The sequence below is a fragment of the Pteropus vampyrus genome, unplaced genomic scaffold (genome assembly GCF_000151845.1).
Source record: "Pteropus vampyrus isolate Shadow unplaced genomic scaffold, Pvam_2.0 Scaffold96, whole genome shotgun sequence".
Taxonomy (NCBI): Eukaryota; Metazoa; Chordata; class Mammalia; order Chiroptera; family Pteropodidae; genus Pteropus; species Pteropus vampyrus.
The window spans coordinates 4899900-4915469 of NW_011888877.1; the positions used below are offsets into that span (position 1 = coordinate 4899900).

General features: G+C 37.0%; 1 pseudogene; it reads left to right on the forward strand.

The window, feature by feature from the left end:
* The first annotated feature begins 590 nt into the window (after window positions 1-590).
* LOC111742562 lies at window positions 591-706 on the forward strand (annotated as a pseudogene).
* The last annotated feature ends 14864 nt before the right edge of the window (window positions 707-15570 follow it).

The following is a 15570-nucleotide window of genomic DNA, read 5'->3' on the forward strand; positions in this document are numbered from 1 at the left end:
AATGTGTAAGATGTCTGGGACAGAGAAAAGAAGTAAAGGGTTATGATCTAAATGCAACAATTCAAAAGCAAGGAAAAAGATTCGGAAGCACGCGATAGCTTTATTATATTGAATTGCCCATTTTAGCACAGGATATTTAAATTGAAAAAGAGAAAGCAAATTCTACCTATATCTATATCAAAACGACTCTCCATTCCCTCACTAGCCCCAGCACCGCAGATCTGAAGACCAATGTTACAGATGGTTAATGTGTAACTAATTACACATTAATTAATTACAGGATGCCGCTTTAGCCAAGCCCTTTGTGTCAGGATGATGCCCTCAACTGTGAGCTCTGCAGTCAGGGTCTTTGACACCCTCAGCAAAGAGCTGGGCCCCACCTGTGTTCATTCAATGATTACTTTCCACTGTCACAGTTAACAATGGTGACCATACACCAAAGACCACCTCTGTAACTGCCTAGGTAGGACTCAGTGATTGGCTTATTTAAAAAAATGATAGAGGATGTGGTTCCATAGTATAGCGGTTAACACGTCTGCTTTACACACAGAAGGTCTTGGGTTCGCGCCCCAGTGGAGCCACCGTCCATAGTCTACGGCCATGCCACCCTGAATAAGCCTGATGTCTGATCTCAGAAGCTAAGTAGGGTCAGGCCTGGTTAGTACTTAGATAGGAGACCACCTAGGAAGACCAGGTGCTGCAGGCATTAAAAAAAAAAAAAAATGATAGAATGAGCACATTCGAATTCAGCTGTATGCATAAGTTCTAGTGTCTGTTAGAAATGTTGTCACACTATTTCACAGCTAAACTTTCTGTCGTTCATCATATTTAATCACATCATGTTCTTACACATGCTGATGAGATTGGGTTTTTAGACAGTAATGGCCAGATTTTCCTTGATTCTCAAGACTGTATATGGCCTGGTCTAATGGGATTATAAAGTTCGGAGTCTTGGCTCTTCAGAACTGAGAGGAGGAAGGGACAAAGGCAATCTTAGGATTCTGGGAAAGAATAAATGGAGCTCTGAGCTGGGCACGAGAAGCCACAGATGAAACGACTCTGCACAGTCAGGGCGTTCCTTTGCTTCACAGAGTGATGATTTGGAAAGCACAGACTTACGCCTCTCCCCTGGGAATTTCCTCAGTGTTGAAGAGAACTCTGCTTCCCGTCTGAACCCAAAGAACTCAAGCTCATCCCTCAGCATCTACAGCAGCACTGTGCTCACAGCTCTTGATAAAATGCAGTTGTTAAAATGACATGTTTCCAGGAACTGATGATTGAACACTTCGCAACATCACTATGTATACTATGTATAGCTGATTACTTATCCAAGTGCAGGTTTTTTAAAAGATGGATCGTTAGATGTTATTTTGTAGGACTCAGGATGATAGTTCTTCCTTCAGAGACCTAAAGCTGTCAGATGTCACATATTAACTTTTTTTGTTTATGCATTTTTTCCCACCTTGTTCCACAAATAATTTGAAGAGGCTTATAATATGCACACCAGTTAATAAGAAAATATGAATAGAAAGTCAGGGTGAATGAGTGGAGTGGAATATGTCCAGAAGATCCTATGCAATTTCCTAAAGTGGAGACTAGGGCAGAAATCGGTCCTTGGATTTTTCAATAGCCAAATAAAAATCAGAGAAATGAAAAATTCATACTGGCTATGAAAAGAAAACATACCAAAATATATCAAAAGAAAACATCTGAAGAAAGACTTTTCTCAGTTCCTGGGTTGAGAGACCCTTCCCACATGTACACTCCTATGGGAGACGCCCTGGCCGTGTTGAGTTAACCTCATCCTTCCGGTTAAGCTCATCAGGGCACAAATACTGGAGCTGGAGCCAGAAGACCTGTGCTTGAGTGACGGTTCCAGTTAGGTGATCTTGGGACAGTCACTTGCCTCTTATTAAAGTAACAAAACATACTCCACAACAGGCATGAAAATTAAGATGAGAAAAACGAAGATCACAAAATGCTGTTCAAAGGCAAGGCAAGGCAATTTAAAATCATGTTTTCTTTATCATTGCCTTAGCCTTCCTTGTCATAAAGGTCATGTCTGCCCTCAAAGGTCTCAGTGGTCCCTAGGCACATGCTCTATCTCTGGATTCAAAACTAGTAAGCATCCTGGAGAGCCGATTCATTCTGGAGGCTTGCTCTAAGTAATCAGTAAGTGTGAACAGTCCCTGATTTATTATAGCCCTTCTCAAGTTCAATCTCTTGATCAGCAAGTCAGAGATTAATCTGAGAAACCTATTCATGTGTTCATTTGTCACAATTTCTAGTTTTTGCCCAGCACCTTCCCTCTGTCCTTTCTCTCCATCCTTTCTTCATAGTGTAGCCTGACACACATCTCAGGAAGGCATTGCACACACAGCAAAGTCTAAGGCAGAGCACTGGCAATGAATCTAATTTTATTTTTGTATACTCATTTTTTAAAAAGTCATCATCCTTTGTCCCTAAAGCCACACAGAGATGATGTCAGTTGCTTACTTAAAGAGGTTCAATGTAATAAGTGATTTTTTTAAATCCCAAATACTCAAATACCAAAGATAAAATAAAATTATGTGGAAAGTGTTACAAAGCCAAAGTAAAATTTGACCAAATGATCCTCAAAAACAGAGTCTCAGACTTGTAACTAAAATACTAACATCATTGGAAGTTGTCTATTTTTACTTTTGTTTCTGGTGGCAACTGGCTCCTTGAAATGATAAAATCTCTTAACTAAAACAAAGGAACTCATACAAGACAAATAAAGAATGGGTTATCCATTTCTTTTCCTATAATTTTTCATCAACCCCACTTCCTCTTCTCATGACACATGGGGACAGATCCTCTAGGTGAGAGGGGCTCAACGGCTCAAATTTGTAAGTTACGCGAATACATTTCATCTATGAGGTCATCATTTAGAAAAATGCTATTCGAAGGCACTAACCATAGATGAATATAAGTGGTACTTTCTTCGTACTTAAAGAGACAAGATGTCTTCTATTTATGACAATATCCATCCCAGATTTCAGTAATTTCTCTAATTTTTTTTTCGGAAGACAAGAAATAGAATAGGAAGTATACTAATACTTCATATATCTGAAAAAATTTTGGTAACTCATAAATTAATTTTTTTAGATTGAATAACCTCGCTCCTTTCAAAATCCCAAACTTAGAAAAAATCAGCTACCTTAGATGACAACTTTTCTAAAATAAATTATACATGTAAATTATTTACCAGGGAATTTCAATTCTTTGAAGATATAAAGACATTATTTCCCCTCAGCCACAACTTTCAGTGGTTCCATGTCATGAATTTTTCCTTTCTCCTAGTGATATCTGAGGCAGAATCCATAATTTCCGGTTACCTGGGTTATTAAAACAGAGTTGGCTCGACTCACAGCTCCTCTGTCCCTGACACAGACCAAGTTTGGGAGCCAAGGGCGTGGAGTGGGGTCTAGGGCGTGGTTCTTGTTCATTCTTTCTACCGCCCTGGCATATTGCATATGGCTTGCAGGGAAGAGGCTGCTGGTCCCACTTCCGAGTCTAGCTTCTCTCTGTGGGGAGGTACAGGAAGGACAGGGAAGTATGATGGCAGTGCTGTGCTCACAGCACTTGATAACTAGCAGTTATTATGGTAATGAAATGTTTTTCAGGAACTGATGTTTGATGCCTTGCCATAACACTATATATAGCTGGATATTCATTCAGGTGCAAGTGAACAGATTAATTTGACATGTTGTGTAGGATTCAAAATGACAGCTCTCTGGCTTGCCTTTGGTTTGATCTAAAACTGGTCATCTAGACTGATGTGGTAGATGTCACATGGGTGGTTTGTATCCTTTCATTGGACAGTATTCAGATTCATCCCAGCCCCCTGGGTCACTGAAGACCCCAAAAAGCAGGAGCCTAATCTCCTTTTAAGCATCTCCAGCAGTCCACACTTCTGACTCTTTCTGAGAATGGAGCACCCCATCATTTGGCTCAGTGATCCCTTGGGAAGTCCCACAGCTCTTACACTTTCTCTAGGTTTCATACTTCTTCATGTAGAGCCATGGGAAGATGTTTTTTCCTTCGCTCATGCAGCACAGAGAATTTGGTTGTGGTGGAGCTGTACCTCGCTTCTTCTCAAGCTACTATCGTGTGCAGATGACTCCACTGGACCTTCCTCCTTCAGAATGCTCTGGACCAAAAACTGACAACAGCCCCCATGTGCATGTATGCCTCAAACTCCAAAGAATTCATGACAAGTATTCTTAAGAATCATCTCACCACCCTGCCCTGATTTGTGAAGCCTCCAGCCAGGACACCAGAGGCAAACTTCCCCTTCTTGAAGGCATTTCTATTTTTATAAATAATTATCTTGGAGAAAAGGAAAAAATTAATTTAAAGAAAAGGAAGGCAGGGTTTACTTAAGTCTTATCGTGGAACATATTCGATCTAATTGAGAAGTAGATTAAAATAAGTCTTCAGAAAAAGAGCTAAAATGTTGCTTCACTTTTCTCAGGAAGAGTAATTCTTAAAAAGTTGATTATGAAGAAGAAAAAAAAAAACACATTGCTATATGTGACCTCCCATATTTCCATCTCACTATGTAAGTGCCATGGTTTGCTTTTTCATTGTTTGGGAGCCACACTATCTCTTAGCCTTATAAAAGAGAGCTCCTTATGCATCATGTCTTACAATGCAGGAAAATGTTACCTCGTGGCCCCAAAAGAACCTTCAGCTGGCATGGCTTCTCAGGCATTAGGATGTTAGGATTGGTGGAGCATTCCTCAGGGAGAAATCAATGAATATGCAACATGACTAAAGCCTTTTGTTAGTGGTGTATGTGTGTGTGTGTGTTTGAAGTGTTAAGAACTTTGACTTACATAGTTTGGTCAATAACTAAAATCTAGTTAGAAAACTAAATAACAGAACTTTCCCTTGAAGAGATGGCATAACAAATCAGAGTTAATGCAGGCATTTTACATCAACTACTAACTAACTAACTAACTAACTAACTAACTAACTAACTAACTAACTATATATATATGTCTCAGCACAGTGTGGCACTCAAAAAAATGTCGCTGACATTAATAGACTACACAGATATTCTAACAGAAAAAGGATTTCTACTCTTGTACATAATAAGTACTAGAAAAATATTGGTTCCATGAGTAAATACCCACAATATTGGTGAATTAAAGTATTAACCAATCTACTGCCTTTTAAAGACTAGTTAAATTCTGGTTACTCTGGCAATATTATTTGTTAGGAATCTTATTACCCTCTGATATCTCATCTAAATGTTCAATGTTCTTTGTTTATATTAAATTGATACACCTGCAAAGGATAAGTCGAAATTCAGATCTGATCATATCTCAGGTTTTATTCTTTATCAAAACAGAATGAAGCAGAACAGTAGGGTTCTGCTAAAGCCACATTAAAGTTTGGCCACAAGGAGTTCTGACCACTTAATCACCACTTATTAACCTATGTGTGAATTTGGACAATGAACCAGAAATTTTATGCTGGTAAAAATATTTTTCGTGCAGCAGGTCCAACTCCTGGGGTTTGATGAAGGTTTTTCGTCCTGTCTGTGATGCTCATCCCCTCTTTCGATTTGACTTATTTAAGGCCTGTTTCAAGTTTCATCTCCTCTAGGAAATGGAAGTTAGAAATTCAAAATTAGAAGCTCTAATAATCATGGTGATGGCAAAAATTTATCCACAACTAAATAGTAATCTCGAAATAATACAAGTCAGAGGCCAGACCTAAGGCTAGAACCTGGGATGAGGTCTAGTTTAAGGAACCCTACACTGAGCAGAAACTGAAATGTAATATTACATTAGCATAATCTTTACAGCCCAGTTTGCAAGGCAGGTGAAAGCATACAAGGTTAGTGTTATTTGCAAAATCCTAAATCAGAATTAGTCTCATAGGCTCACACAGTTTATAACAATAGATAAAAACACTTGGCTCCTATTATATCCGATCCCCCTTGTAGAAGCAGTATTAGAGCACAGTGGCTAAAAGCACATGAAATGGACCCAGGCATTTAGATTATTAAATTTTAGTCACCACCACCACCACCACCACCATCACTACCACCCTACTATTTGCTATAGAACCTGTGACAAGTCACTTCCCTCGGTGGCCTTGAATTTATTCATTTATGAAAAAGAAACAGGAACCACCTCTATTTCCTATTTAAGTCAGATAACGACCGGTGCCTCATCATTGGCAGTTAAATAAGGTCAGGTATGCACAGGGATTGATAGAGTGCCCAGAATTCAGACTGTCAAATGTCATTGGTTCTTATTTACCTTCTCACGTAGTGCCCACAAATAGCCTGCTCACTTTACTTCTCTTGCTTTGAATGCTTTCCTCTTTGAAAGCTTCACAAACTCTTTCTATGCCCACCTCCAATCTCACTTCTACTATAAAACTATCTCTGACTTCCCTAGCTTAGCCACAATTATGTTTCTGCTTATGTGGATTTCTATCTTGACTGCAATCTACATCTTGACTACACCTTGGTTAGAGATGTCATGAAGACAGAAATAATATCATGTCCATGATTTTATAACCTCTCACAAGCACTTACTAAATACTTGTTTATGTTCTTAAATGAGGCTACAGTTACAGTGGTGAAAATTTACAGACGATGCCTCTTTAAATCATAAGTTGAATATATAAAGTTCTATAAAATTATAAATAATAAGTAATCAAGAAGCAAGTGATTTTTATTCAAGTGAACATTATTTATTTACAAGGGCCTAAAAATAGATGATACCCTGTGTGGATAATTACTAGATTTATGTGAACTTGACTTTCAGAGAAATGGTGTGTGATGTTCTGCCTTTTAGTGTGCAATTCAGTCATCCAAAAGTCTGGATAGATTTGAGTAAATAAAGAGAAATGAGGCAAAATGTAATCAAAATAGGCTGCAAAGACCTGCTTATTCAGCTATTAAGATATGCAGTAAAATGGATACTTTTAAATTAAATGTATGTATTCATTATAACAAAAATGAATATGTTCAAGTAAAATATGAGTTTTGACAGCATTAAACTAAGAATTAAGAAAATTAGACAGCATCAATATATTCGATACAAAATAGATGTGATTATTTTAGTCATTTCTATTTACCATGGCCCTTCTACCAGGTTCTCCAGGGAATAGAACTTATTGAAAAATAGATTCACTCTAATAAAGCAAGAGAACCAGAATGGGTGAAACTTTCACTCACATAGTGAAGCATAAAGAATCTATACTGAAGTTCAGAAAACACAAGCTGTCAGTCTGCTTCTGATCTTCAGGTATGTGACACTGGGGAAAACATCAGCCTCCCTGACCCTCATCTGACCAAAATGTAAATGAAGAGGTTGAATCTGATGACTTCTAAAGACCCTCACACTCTGACGTTCAACATAATACTTGCATAGCCTTGGGAGGATAAATTTCTATTATACTATCTGCTCAAGTTCTTTGTTATGAATGTTAAGAAGATTGTATCTTAAAAACATTATTGCATGAACCTCTGAGTGACTACCCTCTAGCTTGGTGGAGGTGTGGACAGGTTTGCAGATGATCACTTTAACTGTGATGAAATTCAGAGTACAGACCTTAAAAATCCCGCTCTTCACTTGGGACCAAGATGCTTTCCCAAGTTTCTTGGGACCTAGAAAAAACTGGAAAGCTCAGGAAACTTAGGAAGCTTGGAATGGAGTCTTCTGGCCTTGTCTGAGCAGAAGACATGGTTTTGAGAACCCTCTTAAATAGCGAGAAATAAGACTTTATAAGGACATGAGCATGGAACTGAGATGAAAATAAGATTAGCAAATTTTCTGCAAACTATATTTACCTGGGCTTTCTAAACCTAGCTGTTTACATGCTTCATATACGTAAACCCCTCTCGAATTCACCTTAAGTAAAATTCTAGTATATGCAGATTTACTGCTGTATAAAAATTTTCTTTAGTTGCCCAAATTCTAATTTGCATAAAATCAAATCCTGAGTCACTACTTTGAAGGAGAATTTTTTTTTTTAAAGGAACTGGTTATAGGGAAGAGAAAAGAGGAGAAAGAATGAAAGAGCAAAGTTTTTTTAGTGCCACTTTATGAAAACATAGTACTCCTTCCCCAAACATGAAAGTTTATGTTTCTAAAAAATCCTGAGCTGACTTTTGATTTCTGGTCATGATGAAGTAACAAGTATCAGGTTCACCCTCTCAACATAAAAAGCACAAAATTAAACAAAATATGTGAAGTGACTGTTTTCAGTCAGTAGACAACTGACAGCACAGGATTGTAATCTTTGAAAGAAAGAAAACAGCACATTCACTCCGGAATCTGCCTGGGGGATGATAAATAGAGCATAGACAGCAGTGGTCTCATGAAGGTGAGGAAACAGAGATTAAGTTCAAAGATGTTGAAGTGGCTAGAATTTGGGGTAGAACACAAAGAGGAATGAGCTTCACAGAGAAGAAGTTCTAAAAATCTTGGATTCTCAAAGGGTCCTCTTGAGTCTTTGGCTGAAGACTAAGTTATGCAAGTGCAAAGTGAGACCTTGTGGGGCAGGGAACAGAGACTTGAAGCTTCTGAACAGGACAGAGTTTCATGCAGGGCTGGAAGATGTTGTAGTTCTGACCAGCCAGAGTGGAAAGAAAGCGCTGAACACCTCAAGCATTCAACTGAGAGGCTAGAAAGGCCGCACCTAAAGCAAAGATGACTCAAGTCTGAAATAAGTCTCAGCAGGATCAAATGACCCTGTGGTAAATCAACTGAATGCCAGAAGTAAACATCAAAATTCAACACTAAGTAGCATTCTCAAAGAATATAATAATAATAATAATAAATTACTAGATGTGATACAAAGCCAGGGAAGGTGAGCCACAATCAGGAGAAAAAAAAAGTTAAGAGAAGCATATCTAAAGAATTATTAGACAGACTTTCAAAGAGCTATTATAAATTTGTTCAAGGATTTAAAGGAAAAATGAACATATGAATTAACAGATATGGAATCTCAGCCTAGAAATGAAACCGATTAAAAAAAAGAGAACCAACTGAAAATTATAGACTTGAAAAATGAAATATCTAAAATATAAATTTCACTGTATTGGTTTAATGGCAGATTAGACTCTGCACCAGAAAAAGCCAATGAACTTGAAGACAGGATAATAGAAACTTTCAAAACAGAAGGATGTAGAGAAAAACAACTTTCTAAGTTAACCTTAACAGAGCCTCAGTGACCTGTGGGGCTGCATCAACTAATCCAATACACACATAATAAAAGTTGCAAAAGAAGAAGGAAGAGTTTGAGGCAAAAAAAATATATATGTGATAAAAAAAAAGATACGATGGTTTCAAATTTTCCATCTCGCAAAAAATTTCAACCTGAAGATTCAAGAATCTCAGCAAACCTCAAGTAGAATAAACATAGCAATAACCACATCTAGGCATATGATAGTCAAAATGTTGAAAATCAAGCCTTAAAATCAGCTGGTGGGCGTGGCAGGAGGATTACATTACATGTAAGAGAATAAAAATGATTTTTGACTTCTCATAAGACACAACGCAAGCCAGAAGTCAATGGGATGACATTTTTAACGTGCTAGTGTGAGCATGTGCGTATGTTGGGGGCTGGGAACTGTCAATGTAGAATTCTTTAACTAGTAGAAATATCTTTCAAAAGCAAAGGTGAAAAAGGAGATTTTCAAAACAAAAGCTGAGAGACTTTGCAGCCAGCAGGGCTGCCCTACAATAAATATCAAAGTATGTTCTTTAGGCTGAAAAGAAATAATATCAGTTGGAAATTCAAATCTACATAAAAAAATGAAGAACACCAGACATTTCTAAAAAACATTTTGTGTTGTTTTTAAAATTGTCTTTACTGGAAAATTGACTGTTTAGAGCAAAAATAAAACAACGCATTGTGGGGGACAGTATATGTTGAAGATATGTAACAACAATGGCACAAAGTGAGAGGTTGGTAAGTGAACTATGTGGTTTAATATTTTATTTTGGAATTGGTATAATATACTGTGATAAGTTAAGGATCTATGCGGTAATCTCTAGGGCAACCATCAAAAATAAATAAAACAAAGAGGTACAATTTAAAACATCAATAGTGGGGGAAAATAGAATACCAAAAATACAAAAAACCTCAATCTAAAAAAATCATGGAATGAGACAAAACAAAACAAAACAATCAGACAGTTAGAAAACATATAGCAAATAACCTCTGGCTGCTTGAGACAAAAAGGTTAGGTATCATCTTTTATTTACGCTGCCTGGCATAGTGATTTTGCTGTTCCAGCTGCCTGAAGAAGGCAATGGAAGATTTTAAATTTTGATGCCAAACAGATGAGCTGTTAGGGTGTCTGAATGGTCCTCTACATGAACTCTGAGTTCGCCCAGTGGCTGACAGCTAGCCAGGTGCAAATGTCCTCAGTGAATGTGGGAGTGTGACCTGAGGGTTGACAGATGGCAGGGCTGAGGAACAGGTCATGGGTATTGTGGACAAAAGTAATCTGAACCTTAAAGTGGGAGTTTGTTTATGGTGGGAAGAGTTCCCGAGGGCACGCTGGAAGAAGTTCTAGGGAGAGAAAGCCAGGGGGCGGTAGGAGGAATCTGGGCTCAGTGAAATCAGATTGTGGGAGAGGGTAAGTGAACAGAGGGGGCTGCATTCTCTCTTCATTTCCTTTTGATATCCCTCTTGCATTTACTCACATTCTTTAGAAACTGTCATTCTGCCTGGGCTGTGCTGAGGGGACCTCAATATATATTTTTTTCTTTTTTTTTAATTTTAATTTATTTATTTAAATTAGTTTTCAGTATACAGTACATTGGTTAGACATCTATGTAGTTCATAAAAAGATTCCATTTGCTCCCTCCCTCCCCGACCCTCCACCTAGCCAACACATTAATGCCAACTGCATTCCCTCTGCTGTGCTCCCCATCCCCGTGACCAACTATCAACTACTAGTTTGTGTCACCAAATTGTCCACTATATTTATGAGTCTGTTTTTGATTAGCTTGTTCTTTTTGTTCCTTAGATTCTGCATATAAGTGAAATCATATAGTATTTATCTTTCTCTGTCTGACTTATTTCACTCAGCATAATAACTTCTAGGTCCATCCATGTTGTTGCAAATGGTAGAATTTCATTTTTTTTTAATGGCTGAGTAATATTCCATTGTATCTATGAACCGTAATTTCTTTATCCAATCGTCCGTTGATGGGCATTTAGATTACTTCATATCTTGGCTATTGTAAATTTTGCTGCCATGAATATCGAAGTGCATAGATCTTTACGAATTATTGTTTTGGTTTTCTTTGAAGCAATACCCAGAAGTGCAATTGCTGGGTCAAAAGGTATATCCATTTTTAATTTTTTGAGAAACCTCCATACTGTTTTCCACAGCAGCTGTACCAATTTGCAATCCCACCAACAATGTATGAGTAGTACATTTTTTTTACTGTTGCTGTTTACAGCAGAGCAAAACTCTGAATGGTGATACCAAAGGGACAGGAAATACCCAGTGGGGCAGAACCAAGACTCAGGGGTGGACTCTGCCTCTTTGGTTTGGGGAAAATCCTTTCTGAAGCTCTATTCTGCCATAACACTTGGAGGGCTCTGGGTTTCATGTATGGAGGCAAATTCTTCCTTTACAGATAATGTCTCAGATTTAATTCCATCGCTGCTGTTATAATGTGAACACTAGCAACTTAACCGCCACGTGTTTTGTTATCTCCATCTGTAAACTGTGGAACAGGAGATTTACAATGTACCCAACTGGCGGGGAGTCCCATAAAACACAGTCATGACAAAGACTTTTATGTCATGTGTAATAAAAAACAGAATTAAGACTCCATTTCTCCAGCTTTTAAAAATAATGTGTAACCAAGTCAACACACTATTTTGCAATGACTAATAAAATCTAATTTAAATACAGACTTTAGTAAGTTATAAAATTGAGAAAATTGCCAAAGACTTACTAAGTTTTTTTACATTAGTCAAAACATATGAACACTATTTTCTTGTTCTCTCATGACCTCTTTCTTGATAATCATAAAATTCAAGGTCTTCCCTACATCAAAAATGTCGTAAGTCTATGATGGGTTCTAGAGATGATTCTTTACAGCATTAAATACAAGGACTAGTCTCTCCATCTACTTTTCAACTCTGATTTTCTCGTTTTTCCAATGGAATTTAGGAAGCTTCGCTTTTTAAACCTTGCAATAGACATTAAGGAAAATCATTCATTTGACTCCTAACTCTTTTTGGAGGTAGCACTTTCTTTTCAGTCCTGGAGTGTAAACTGGACTTTTGGGACTTTCTGAATGTGGTGTCAAAGGGGTCGCAGTTTCCATTGCAGACTCATTCCTATAACAAGCTCTGAAAACATCTTGCTTCAGATTGCCTCAGACCAGAAGCCAATCAGACAGGCAAAGGCGAGTCTGTCATGTGGTTATTTCTCAAATCTGATGTTTTGATGCTTTTGTTTTACTTTTAAATGTGGCCAATTCCACATGCCTCTGAGCTCGTGGGCAAAATTAAAATAAATACACACACTGATGTGGAGCAGCAGACAAACTCTCTCGCACACAGATATAACACAACTCAATCAGACTCAGCTGTCTGCATGGCAAAGGGCCTAAAAGAAAGGCTTTGCACAAAGCTTTTGAGGTCAAGAAACCCATGGCTATGCGGAATAATTTGCTTTTACTTTTTTTTTCTCCATGGTTCTAATTTTTAAGTGTAGGGGATTACCCATTGTCTGTAGCTCATTAATCATGGTAGCTTTTGATTATGAAAAGTGCAATCCAAAAGATAGTACTCTGAAGACTTGGCAGAGAGGTTCTATGCCCATCCCTTAAATGTGCCAGAACACCCTGCATCCTGCCAACTATGATTACACTTGGCATTAATTGAAGATGCTGAGAGCTATAAGCCTTCCTGAGTTCAGCCACCTGGAGCAGATTAAAATCTGGGTCCTGCTGGTGAGGAGGTCTGAGGGATTGGGAATACAAGGCTGTTTTAATCTTTTCCAAGTCAGGCTGTTTAGAAATATCCATACATCAAATGTTCATGGATCTCATACAATTTCCTTCTCAGGGGAGAATTCAATTACCAGTAACACGAAGTGGGATTAGCTTGTTGTGGCAAGCCATCTGGAGAGAGAAGATTCACCATCCCCTGTAAATATGTTCAGAGATTTGCCATCATGATTTTGAAGAAGTTACTGAAGGTGTTCAAAGTCACAAATGATGTTTCCTCTGGAAGTCTTGTTTAGTTGACCCAGTCAAATTAAAATGCAACTGGAGGAAAATCTAGACCTTGCCCTGGGCTGAAATATTTCTCTGCCTCAGGAAGGTGATAGTTGGGTTTCAAGGACCTGCTTGAGTACTTGTAAAGGTATAACCATAAGACAATGGAAACTGTCCTGAAACTGTATTGTATAAATGTAAAGTCTCATGAAAAGGAGAGTCAGTGGAGGGGAGGGACAAACAAGGCAATTACTACTAGTGAGAATCCAGCTCTCTGGATCATTCTAGAATGTCGGATGAGGCCTGATTCCCATGAATAACAAAGAAACAAATTTAGATTAACCTCAGAAAGGAGAAGACTCAGAGGAGCACAGAAGGTAGCAAAAGCTTTCATAATTTAATGAAAGAAAACAGATTAGCATAGTCTGGGGCTGAAGACAAGACGGCCCAGGAGTTCAAGGCCAAACCAAAGTTTCCTGGGCAAACCCAGGATATCTGAAATGATGCCAGTCTTCAGAGCAGTATGTCAATCCTCTGGGGGGTGGGAACGAAACCTAAATGAAAAAGTGTCAGCCACACCCATTTGGCCAGGAAACCTCTGTGATATGAGGACAGATCCAGATAGATCAGGAAAATTACAGATCATTTTTAAATTGATTTTATTAAATATTTACCATCTTCACAATGAAAATTACTGACAACTGAACACATAGTATCTTCTTCAATTTGTAAGTAAATGTGATACAATCAAACAATAGTGAAGCTATTAAAATTATGACACATAACTACATGGGTTGATTTTGAACAATATACATAAGGTTTCTAAATTCATATGGTGAGGCTAGCATAAATTTGATATTAAAATTAGGCAATGGCACCATGAGAAAAGAAATAGCACAAAGTCAACTCAGTTTTAAATATAAATGTGAAAATTCTAAATAAAATACTGGCGAACTATCTAAAAATGTGTAAAAAAAGATACATCATGACCGAGTAGAATTGAATTCAAGATTTCAATGATGGTTTAACATCAGTAGAAAGTCTATTACTACATGAACATAGTAAAAGAGAAAGGCCATGTGATCAACCCACTAGATACAAGAAAGCCAACAAATTCACACTCATTCATGACAAAACTCTTAGAAAAATAAGACTAGAAGGAAACATCTACATCCTCATAAAGATGACCAAAAATCTACAACAAACATCATGTGTATGCAGAAATGTTAGAAGCACTTCCTTTAGCATCAGGAACAGAACAGGGTACTGCATCTATTCCATAGTTAATGGAGAGCCACGCCAGTGCCATAAGAAAATAAAGATGTAAGTACTGGAAAGAAAGAAATATGAGATGACGAGATTATTTTCATAGAAAATTCAAGAAACTCTTTAAGATAAACTGTTGAATATAAGAAGAGAGTTTGGCAAGATTACTGGATAAAATAATGACATACTAAAATTGCATTCAAATAAACATTCAACAAATAATTAGAAATTAGAATATGTAAACACAATAGCAACAAGAGTTAGAAAGTTTCTACAAATAAATCTAATAAAAGGTAGGCAATTCCTTTATTGATAACATAAAACTATAAAAAAATAGAAAATAAAACCTAAATAATGGAGCACTATGTTACTTTAATAAATATTATCAAAAATAACAAATGTTTGTCCATTAATTTATAAATTCAATTAACTTCCAGCCAACATTCTAATAGTTATTTTTATGCAACTAACATTTCATATGGAAAGTGACCTTATATTTCATTTGGATGAATAAAGAGCCAAGAAGAGCTAATAAATTTTTGAAGAAGAGAGATTTATATTTGCTAAACATTAAGACCTAGTATAAAATTATAGTTTTGAAACAGTGTGGTATTGGTACAGGGGTAGACGAATAGACCAATGGAACAGAATAAACTTTTTAGTAAATGTTTTAATAAATGGACACCTAATAAATGGTCTGACAATTGCCTCAATGTAGAAAAAGACAAAATTAGATCCTTACTATACACAAAAATTAATTTCAAGTGGACTAAAAATTAAATGTGAAAAGCAAAACTGCTAGCTTTAGAAGATAACATAAGAGAATATCATTATTAGGTAAGATTCATTAAAATAAATAAGACAGATTTTAAAAACCCATACAAGTAAAATTTTAAAATGAAATATTGAGAAAGAAAAGCAAGTTGGAAAGGATACAAATATTTGATGACACTTGTATGTACTGTTTGTGGAAAATTAATACATACACACATACATGGGGATAAACACAATAAAAGGGCATAAACAAAACATAAAGGTAAAGGTAGATAAACTTGAT